Genomic DNA, 11,209 nt, shown 5'->3' with positions numbered 1-11,209 from the left:
GAAATATCAATAACCTCAAATATGCAGATGACACCACCCTTATGGCAGAAATCAAAGAAGAACTAAAAAGCCTCTTGATGAAAGTGAAAGAGGAGAGTAAAAAAGCTGGCTTAAAATTTAACATTCAGAAAAGTAAGATCATGGCATTCAGTCCCATTACTTCATGGAAAATAGATGGGCAAACAATAGACACAGTGACAGACTTTATTATCCTGGGCTCCAAAATCATTCCAGATGGTGACTGCAGCCGTGAATTTAAAGGCTCTTGCCCCTTGGAAGAAAAGTTATGACCAACCTAGACAGCATATTAAAAAGCAGAGACATTACTTTGCTAACAAATGTCCATCTAGTCAAAGTTATAGTTTTTCCAATAGTCATGTATGAATGGATGTAAGAGTTGGACTATAAAGAAAGCTGAGCACTGAAGAACTGATTCTTTTGAAGTGTGGTGTTGGAGAAGACTCTTGAGAGTCCCTTGGACTGCAAGGAGATCCAATCAGTCCATCCTAAAGGAGATCAGTCCTGGGTGTTCATTGGAAGGACTGATGCTGAAGCTGAAACTCCAATACTTTGGCCACCTCATGAGAAGAGTTGACTCATTGGAAAAGACCCTGATGCTGGGAGGGATTGGGAGCAGAAGGAGAAGGGGACAACAGAGGATGAGATGGCTGGATGGTATCACCAACTCGATGCACATGGGTTTGGGTGGACTCTGGGAGTTGGTGATGGACAGGGAGGGCTGGTGTGCTGCAATTCATGGGGTCGCAAAGAGTCGGACACGACTGAGCAACTGAACTGAACTGAACTGAGGAATGAAATAGGGAATATTATTGCAGATTGTGCATGCATCAAAAGGATAGTAAGGAAATACTATGAACAGCTCTACATGCACACATTTGACAGTTTAGAGGCAGTTAACTAATTCCTCAAAAACACAAACTAGTACAATTCACCTAATATGAAATAGATAATTTGAATAGACCAACAACCATAATGGTAATTGAATTTATAACCTTAAAACTTTCATAAAAGAAATTTTGAGACACAGACAGTTTCACTGGAGAATTCTCGCAACCCGTTAAAAAATAACTAACACCAGGTTTACACAATCTTTTCCAGAAAACAGAGAGGAGGAAATACTTTCCAATTCATTTAATGACACTATTATTACTCTGAAACCAAAACTAGATAAAGACATTTATCTCTTTCCCCACAAAATGCGAGAAAAATGCAAGAAAAATGCAAGAAAACCATAGACCAGTATTTAGGATGTAAATTAGTATTGAAATCCTTAACAAAATATTTGCAACAGAATTTAGTGATATATTAAAAAGTATATATACACCATTGCTAAATGTGGTTTATTTCACAGATGCAAGGCTGGTTCAGTATTTGAAAATCAACCAATGGAATCTAGCACATTAACAGGCTGAAGAATATGACCATATTAGTCTATACAAAAAACACTGAATGATATTTAATACTCATTCATAATGAAAATTCTCAGAAAAGTAGAAAAAGAGAAAATTTCTTCAACTTGATTAAGAACAAATACAAAAATCCTACATTCCTATAATGCAACATTATACTTAATGTTGCGAAACTGAATATTTTCCCGCTTAATATAAAAAATAAAATAAGGATATAACTCTCATCATTCTTATTTCACACAATACTGAATGTTCTAGCCAGGGATTGAAACAAGAAAATTAAATACAAGACATACTAACCAGAAAGGAAGAAATGGTGGATAATGCCATTGCCTCAATTAAAAAAAACTCAGGAAATTTAGCAAAAACTCCAAGAAATAAGTGGGTTCAGTAAAGTCACAGTATGGAAGATCAGCACACAAAAGTCCAATATATTTCTATATACTATCAATAAATACATTGAAACCAAAATAAAAAATATGTAACATTTTCAATTGCTCAAAAATTAAATACTTCGCTGTATATGTAATAAAGAATGCATAGGACTTTTATCCTGAAAACTACAAAGCACTTATGAAAAAAAAAAAAAAAGATCTAAATAAATGTAAAGAAATACAGTGTCAAAGGATTGGAAGACTTAATATAGTAAAGCTGTCAACTGTCTCCAAATGGCATGCAAATTGAGCACATCTCTTATCAAAATCCTAGCAATGAACTAATTTTTGTAAATATACACAAGAGTATTTTAAAATTAGAATGGTAACCCAAAGGAACTAGAATAGTTAAAACAATTTTGATAAGAGAAAAATAGAAGGATTTACCCAATTTTAAGAATTATTATACAGCTACAGTAATCACAACTGTATGATACTGGCAGAAAGATAGACACATAGATCAAAAGAATAGAACAGAGAACCCAGAAATAGACCCACTCCAAGTGATTTTTGACAAAGATGCAAAAGCAATTAACTGGAAGAAAGACACTTTTTTTCAACAAACTGGTATTTGATCAATTGGACTTCCATAAGAAAAAATATTAAAAAAATTCGACCTAAATATATTTTAAAAATTAACTCAGAATGGATCACAGACTTAAATACAAAATATAAAGCTACAAAACTTTTGGAAGAAAGCAAGAGATCTTTGAAACCTAGGACTTATCAGATAGTTTTAAAATGACATAAAAAACATAATCCATAAAAGAAAAACTAAAAATTGACTTTATAAAATTAAAGAACCTATGAAAGACTTTGTTGATAGTATGAGAAGACAGGTACAGATAAAATATTGTAAGCTGCATATTTGATAAAGGACTCTCATCTAGAATATATAAAGAAAATTCTAAACTCAATAGCAAAAACCAAACAATCCAATTTGAAATGGACAGAAGTAATAAAGACATTTCATCACAGAGCATATACAGACAGCAAATAAGTACATGGAAAAATGTCCGATGTCATTGGTCATCAGAGAAATGCAATTCAAAATCACAATAAAATATCAGTTTATACTGTTTCTATTGTTTAGTTGCATGGGACATTTTTGTGACTCCACAAACTGCAGTCTGCCAGGCTTTTCTGTCCATAGGATTTTGAATACTGGGGTGGGTTGCCATTTCCTTCTCCATGGGCTCTTCCCAACCCAGGGATCCAACCCATATTCTTGCTTGGCAGGCAGATTCTTTACCACTGAGCCACCTGGGAAGCCCTAATATTAATATACACTCAGTTCAGTTCAGTTCAGTTCAGTCGATCAGTCTTGTCCGACTCTTTGCGACCCCATGAATCGCAGCATGCCAGGCCTCCCTGTCCATCATCAACTCCCGGAGTTCACCCAGACTCACGTCCATCAAGTCAGTGATGCCATCCGGCCATCTCATCCTCTGTCGTCCCCTTCTCCTCTTGCCCCCAATCCCTCCCAGCATCAGAGTCTTTTCCAATGAGTGAACTCTTCGCATGAGGTGGCCAAAGCACTGGAGTTTCAGCTTTAGTATCATTTCTTCCAAAGAAATCCCAGGGCTGATCTCCTTCAGAATGGACTGGTTGGATCTTCTTGCAGTCCAAGGGACTCTCAAGAGTCTTCTCCAACACCACAGTTGAAAAGCATCAATTCTTCAGCGCTCAGCCTTCTTCACAGTCCAACTCTCACATCCATACATGACCACAGGAAAAACCATAGCCTTGACTAGACGAACCTTTGTTGGCAAAGTAATGTCTCTGCTTTTTAATATGCTGTCTAGGTTGGTCATAAGTTTCCTTCTAAGGGGTAAGCATCTTTTAATTTCATGGCTGCAGTCACCATCTGCAGTGATTTTGGAGCTCCAAAAATAAAGTCTGCCACTGTTTCCACTGTTTCCCCCTCTATTTGCCATGAAGTGATGGGACCAGATGCCATGATCTTAGTTTTCTGAATGTTGAGCTTTAAGCCAACTTTTTCACTCTCCTCTTTCACTTTCATCAAGAAGCTCTTTAGTTCTTCTTCACTTTCTGCCATAGGGGTGGTGTCATCTGAATATCTGAGGTTATTGATATTTCTCCCAGCAATCTTGATTCCAGCTTGTGTTTCTTCCAGTCCAGCGTTTCTCATGATGTAGTCTGCATAGAAGTTAAATAAGCAGGGTGACAATATACAGCCTTGACGTACTCCTTTTCCTATTTGGAACCAGTCTGTTAGGATGGCTTAAATAAAAACCTAGTGTCAACACTAAATGCTGGGGAAGATGCAGAGACCCTGGATCACTCATACTTTGATGGTATAAATGTAACTGGCACAGACACTCTGGAAAATAGTTTGGAATTTCTTTAAAAACTAAACATGCAACTTCCATATGACCCAGTATTTTAACTTCCAGGCATTTGTCCTAGAGAAATAGAGATGTGTTCACACAAAAGAACCAGTGAAATAATTTTTATAGCAGCTTTACTAAAGTAATCCCCAACTGGAAACAAAACAGTTCTAGTTCCAGTTCAGTCTCTCAGTCGTGTCCGACTCTTTGCGACTCCATGAATCACAGCATGCCAGGCCTCCCTATCCATCACCTGCCAGGAGCTGGCATATTGCATATTGAGTGCATATTGCATATTGCATATTGAGTGCAGCACTTTCCACAGCATCATCTTTCAGGATCTGGAATAGCTCAACTAGAATTCTATCACTGCCGGGAGCCAGCGTGAGGCACTCCGCCCGTGGCAAAGGTCATGAGGAAGGAGGCTCGGCGTACGCAAAGGCGGGATGGAGCCTCAGGAGTCCCCCTGGAAATTCTCGAGCATCTACCCCCAAAACCAGAGTCTGCCTACTTTCTGCTTTGTGCTTTCACCTACACCTCTGACTTTATGGGGGGCTGTCCCCCACTACCTCTCTCTGAAAAAGAGTTAGCTTACAGCTCCAGTTAATAATTCCTGGGTGTGACAGTGTTTCAACCTACAAACTCCTTTGGAAATCCTCTAGCCTGCCTGAATAGGTTTTTCTGGCCACATGTGATTGTTCAGAGCCTCCCAACTGTGAGAGGCAGGAGATGTTCTAAACTGTCTAAACACAGATTCCTTTGAGTAGTTAAAAGATTGATTAGAAATTGTATTGGTGAAGGGTTTTTCACTTACTGGGCCAATGTTTGCTGCTAAGTCTCCATACTCCTTACCTACTGTGTCCTTGGCAGTGTATTGATTGATATAATGGGTGTATAGAAATATAAGTAGTAGCCTCAATGTTTGTAACCTTGGACCCTTGAGTTAATTCTTTTCTTGATTGAGCCCACCTCACCTTTGCCCTATAGGAATGCAGCTTTGTCCAATCCTTTTTTGGAGGCTGGTGCCTGACTTTGGAATAATCACCTTTAGATAAAGATAAGTTTCTTAAAATGTTAACAGGCCTCCTGGCCAGAAGATGATGTAATTCACCTGAACTTTTGCATATGATAAGTTTGAAAGCCTGGCTTCGATTAGGACCAGGAACTGCTGTCCTTGCATGACTCCACCCCTTCCCCCATTATCCTCTATGCACAACTTAAGGTATAAAAACTACTTTGGAAAATAAAGTGCGGGCCTTGTTCACCAAAACTTGGTCTCCCATGTCGCTCTCTCTCCCAAATTCTGGCTGAGTCTCCATCTGGAGCGCGGAACCTGCCATGCTTGCTAATTATGCCTGGGCTTCTAAGATCCGACCAGGAAGGCCTCAGTGTCTCCTCTCCTTTGGGAGAATGGAAGGATGCCTGCGGCCTACGTAAGTGGTGCAAACTTCTTGTCTTGAAGTTTTATTGGTCTCCTGCGTAAACCAAGCTACTCAGCCTCTTTTCTCCACTGAATTTTCCTACTGAGCTATCCTTATTCTATTACTCTTTATATCCTTAATTAACGTTTAATTAAACAATTGTTTCCTGATCCTCGCCTATGCCATCTCTCCTTCGAATACCCTGGATCAGCCGGGGCTGGACCCCGGCAATCACCAACTCCCAGGGTTCACTCAAACTCATGTCCATCGAGTCCATGATGTCATCCAGCCATCTCATCCTCTGTCATCCCCTTTTCCTCCTGCCCCCACACCCTCCCAGCATCAGAGTCTTTTCCAATGAGTCAACTCTTCACATGAAGTGACCAAAGTACTGGAGTTTCAGCTTTAGTATCATTCCTTCCAAAAAACACCCAGGGTTGATCTCCTTTAGAATGGACTGGTTGGCTCTCCTTGCAGTCCAAGGGACTCTTCAAGAGTCTTCTCCAACACCACAGTTCAAAAGCATCAATTCTTCGGCACTCTGCTTTCTTCACAGTCCAACTCTCACATCCACACATGACTACTGGAAAAGCCTTAGCCTTGACTAGATGGACCTTTGTTGGCAAAGTAATGTCTCTGCTTTTCAATATACTATTTAGGTTGGTTATAACTTTCCTTCCAAGGAGTAAGCATCTTTTAATTTCATGGCTGCAGTCACCATCTGCAGTGATTTTGGAGCCCAGAAAAATAAAGTCTGACACTGTTTCCACTGTTTCCCCATCTATTTCCCATGAAGTGATGGGACCAGATGCCATGATCTTTGTTTTCTGAATGTTGAGCTTTAAGCCAACTTTTTCACTCTCCTCTTTCACTTTCATCAAAAGACTTTTTAGTTCCTCTTCACTTTCCTATTTGTCCTTAAATGGGAAATTCGTTGGACGAGTGGTGGAATGCTATTCACCAACCGTACACACACAACCTGGACGGATCTTCAGAGAATATCAGAGAGCGCTGTGGTTCACCCCCTCCTTCCTCCACCCCTGCAGGCTGGCGCAGTAGTAGCGCCCAGGATTGCGGGTTTCACTCCTGTGCCTGCAGCACCAGGAAGAAGCGAGAGAGGAAGAGGGATGCTGAGAAGAGAAGGAAGAGGAGACAGAGTCCATGCATTACAGTAGCCGCAACCAAGCCGCAGCCCAGCAGGACTACTGAGCTTCCACCAGCCACCCCGCTCAAGGATGTGCCCAGACCACCCGGGCATATGGGCAATGAAGCTATGGGCCCTTTGAACAGCCCCCTGATGTCACCCATATTCAGGATCAGACCACTACGCCCTATGTGCAGACCAATTATGTGACTTCTTATGGTCAGACGCTCCCTGGGCGCGCAGGCGCATTGTCAGCCCGTCCCCGCAGGTGCCTTGTCAGCCCGTTCAGGGGCACAGCACCGGGGCTTGTGATGCCACCACGGCTAGTTACCACCACCTCTCCACTGCCACCCCGGCCTCTTACGCAGTTCAGTCTGCATATGGCACTCAGTGTGGGCAACAGCTGGCAACCACGGGGCCTGCAGGACTGTAGGATGGTAAAAAACCCCCTGAGACAAATCACCCTCAGTCTAGCATGAAGGGTTACAAGTACCTGGGAGCTATCCCATGATGCCAGTCCCATCCCCACCGTCCTATCCTCCCACCAGCTAGTCCTCTGCACAGCTGACTAGTTAGGATCAGAGCAGTTCCAGAAGAACATCTGGGGGCAAACGAGCAACAATGGACAGCTCTGTAGCTGCTATGGTTGACAAGGCAGCTCCGGGGAAGCCCCAAATGGGATCCCGTAGTCAGACTCCAAGTCAGTATAGCCAACTGAGCGGCAGCTAGGGATGGCAGAGTTCATACCCACGGGACCACCCCAGGAGCAAGGGTGTTTATGGTCAAGAGTCTGGAGGATTTTCTGGATTAGAAGAGAACCAGAGCGTGAGTGACCTCAATAACCCACGCTGGGGAAGAGGGGGATTTAGTTGTGGAGGTATGGGCAGAGGTGAGTAGGGAGGAGCACCCCAGGGAACAGGGATAAGTGCAAACCTTTCCCCTTATGTAAGACATTTATTTCTTCATTTCCATGAATAATCTGATAAGCCCAAGCTGTCCTCCAAAACGTGGAAATGTCATCTCTGTGGCATGTCTCTAGGGGCAGGTTGCTTTCTTCCTTGCCAATATACTTGGTTGGGTTGAAGAGAGTAAAGAATGCTTTTGAAACTAGAGCTTTCTGTTCCCTTCATAGCTTCCAGAGGTTGAAATCCTCTGTGGGTAATAGACTTTGGGAAGAACACACAGAACCCTTCTAACAACCCCAGGTTTTTAACTAATTGTTTCTGAGTGGCTGTCTTGAAATTCCTGGAGTGTATACTGCAGATAAGGAGTGCAGCTGTTTTCCACAACGTCTGTCCTCAACTTCTGTCTGTACTTGGGACTGTTGAGTGTAATGATGAAGATCTCGGTCCCATAACCCTTAACTATGGCCTGAGGTGCACCTGGCACACAGAGAAGCTCAAAAGGTTTGTTATTTTTTTCTTTGAAAAATTAATTAACTGATTTTAATTGGAAACTAATTACTTTACAATATTATAGTGGTTTTTGCCTTACACTGACATGAATCAGCCATGGGTGTACATGTGTTCCCCATCCTGAACCCCCTCTCCCACCCTCCCCATCCCATCTCTCAGGGTCATCCCAGTGCACCAGCCCTGAGCATCCTGTGTCATTCATCGAACCTCTACTGGTGATCTATTTCACATAAGCCCAAAAGATTTTTACAGAGTATATATATATATAATGATAGGATAACTCTCCCCATTGGGGATTTTGAAAAATCTGAATTGGTTTGACCATTTTGATTGATGGCATAATCTGGTTTAGAAAATTTTATTTAGATCAGTAACATAACTGCTGCCTGTGCCTGCCCTTCCCCTCCATCCTCCCATACCTTCTTCCCCTTCTGGTGTCTATACTCTGATGAAGGTGAAGTATAATGTTGTTTAACATAATCCAGAAGGCTTCATTCTATGTGTGTTTTATCCCAGTATAAACTAGTAAAAAATTATGCAGAATGTTAATATAAATTGTATTTGATGCCATGATTGGTTTAAGGAAAAACTGAATAGAATTTCTTTAAAAATATACATCAAGATGAAATACATTAAAAAGTTGATCTTTTCTAAAAAGCCAGTATCAAAAGCTTACATGTGGTGGTGTAAATGTGTCGTATCTTGACAGTATCAATGTCAACATCCTAGTTGTGTTACTGTTCTATAGCTGTGCAAGATGTCACCCCTGTGGAAACCAGGTAAAGGATTCCTGAGATCTCTTTGTATTATTTCTTACAACTACATGTGAGTCTCCAGTGATCTGAAAGTAAAAAGTTTAATTTTAAAAGTATTGATCTTCATGTTAACATATAGATATATTGGCTTGCCTTCTGTTTAGCAGAGTGATTAGGTAAAGAGTTCCCTGCTCCACAATCCTCTGCCATATCTGACCTACCATTTATTTTATTACTTTTTTACAATGAAATATAGTTGATTTACAATATTGTGTCAGTTTCAGATATATAGCATAGTGTTTCTGCAGATTATACTCCATTATAACTTATTATGAGATAATGGTATAACGTCTGTGCCATATAATATATTCTTGTTTCTTATCTATCTTATATAATATATAGTAGTTCATATCTGTTAATACCACACTGATAGTTTTGTCTCTCCTCTCTTCCATCTCCTCTTTGGTGACCATAATTTGTTTTCTATGTAACCAAGACATGGTTGCTAACCAATTGTCTGACAAATGAATGGATACGAAAGATACACACACATACACACACACACACACACGACCTCCCTGGTAGCTTAGATGGTAAAGAATCTGCCTACAATGCAGGAAACTCAAGCTCAGTCCTTGGTTTAGGAAGATACCCTGGAGGAGGGCATGGCAACCCACTCCTGTTTCCTTGCCTGGAAAATTCCATGGACAGAGGAGCCTGGCAGGCTACTGTCCAAAGGGTCACACAGAGTTGGACATAACTAAAGCAACTTATTAGGCATGCACATGCACAGATATAGACATGTGTATATTACAGAGACACACATGCATAGGCATACTCTGCAGCCTTAAAAAAGGAAGGAAATCCTGCCTTTTGTGACAGCAGTGACAAAATGAGGGCATTATGCCAGGTGAAATAAAACAAACAGTGTAAAAACATATATGAAATGGTAGGCTTCCCAGGTGGCACTAACGGCAAAGAATCTGTCTGCCAACGCAAGAGACTCGAGAGAAGAGAAAATGGCAACCCACTCCAGTATTCTTGCCTAGAGAATCCATGGACAGAGACACCAAGGGGTCACAAGATTGAACATGACCTAGCAACTCGTCTACCGCCATACACACATATACAATTCTGTCATTTGCAGCAACATGCACGGACCTAGAGATTACTATACTTCGTGAAATTTTATCACTTATATGTGGAAATTAAAAAAAAATACAAATGAATCTATATGCAAAACAGATTCAGTGTACTTTGAGATGCTTCTCTACTGCAGTTCCTCCACAACTATTTATTGCCTTAAACTTCAAAGGCCACATCAACCATTGTGAGATACAATTTTGCACTACAACATTATGATAACTTTGCTAAAAATTGAGGGAAAATTGTGAAACAATTGCTCATTTTATTTAGGAATTCTTGACCTCATTTTTATTGACATTTCGTTTTTTGTATCATACTCTGAGAAAATTGTCAGATATTTTGAAAGAATGATAAGTAATAATGATATGATACTTAAACCTAAAAAAATATTTACTAAAACCGGAGTATAGTCTGTGTTTTTAAAGAAAATGAGTGCAGGGGTGTTTATTTTTGGAAAGACTGAGGTTGTCCAGATGATGGTGCTAGAACAGTGTTTTTAAATCATGTGAGAACTGGAAACTCATTTTGGGTCATTCAATGTCATTGATGGATCCTTATTAAACACATTTTAAAATGATTTTTCCAGGCCAATCATCATTGCCATTGTTTTCATCATCAAATACATATGGGAAAGTTCACAGTCTTTGTGGCTTTCACAGCAATGCCAGAAATCCTTAAAAGGCCAAGCAACCCTGTTCACACCAGGAATTATTAAATTCATTTCACTTATTCATGAAGTACCTGTTTAACTTATTAAAGGGACATACTCATAAATAGAAGAGCTTATTAAGAAGGCCAGCTAGGCATCCCCACTATAATGTAAATATCTTTTAATGAGGTTGTCAGATAGGTTCATAGCCAAGAGATTTTTCATATGTTGTATGTAGAAAAGAAGTATTTTTTAGTTATAATCATTAACATGGGGATTAAATTAAATGACTGAAGAAGAAGTTGATTTTTACATATAAGAAAAGTAACATCTTACTAGTAGTAAAAGAAAATGAACGATATACATGTTTTATATAACTGTAGTGAAAAACAACACGGTCAGAGATCTGACTAACACTCAATGTAGCCATGATTCCACTTTGGTTTATGAAAGAAAGTCGACCT

At 40.2% G+C, this 11,209-nt stretch overlaps 1 pseudogene; it reads left to right on the top strand.

Moving 5' to 3' along the window:
- The first annotated feature begins 6,654 nt into the window (after nucleotides 1–6,654).
- LOC133261597 (RNA-binding protein EWS-like) lies at nucleotides 6,655–7,677 on the top strand (annotated as a pseudogene).
- The last annotated feature ends 3,532 nt before the right edge of the window (nucleotides 7,678–11,209 follow it).

This window comes from Bos javanicus, chromosome 15 (assembly GCF_032452875.1).
Source record: "Bos javanicus breed banteng chromosome 15, ARS-OSU_banteng_1.0, whole genome shotgun sequence".
Classification (NCBI taxonomy): Eukaryota; Metazoa; Chordata; class Mammalia; order Artiodactyla; family Bovidae; genus Bos; species Bos javanicus.
Note: the sequence above shows the minus strand (reverse complement) of the source record. Positions and strands in the feature narration are given on the sequence as shown.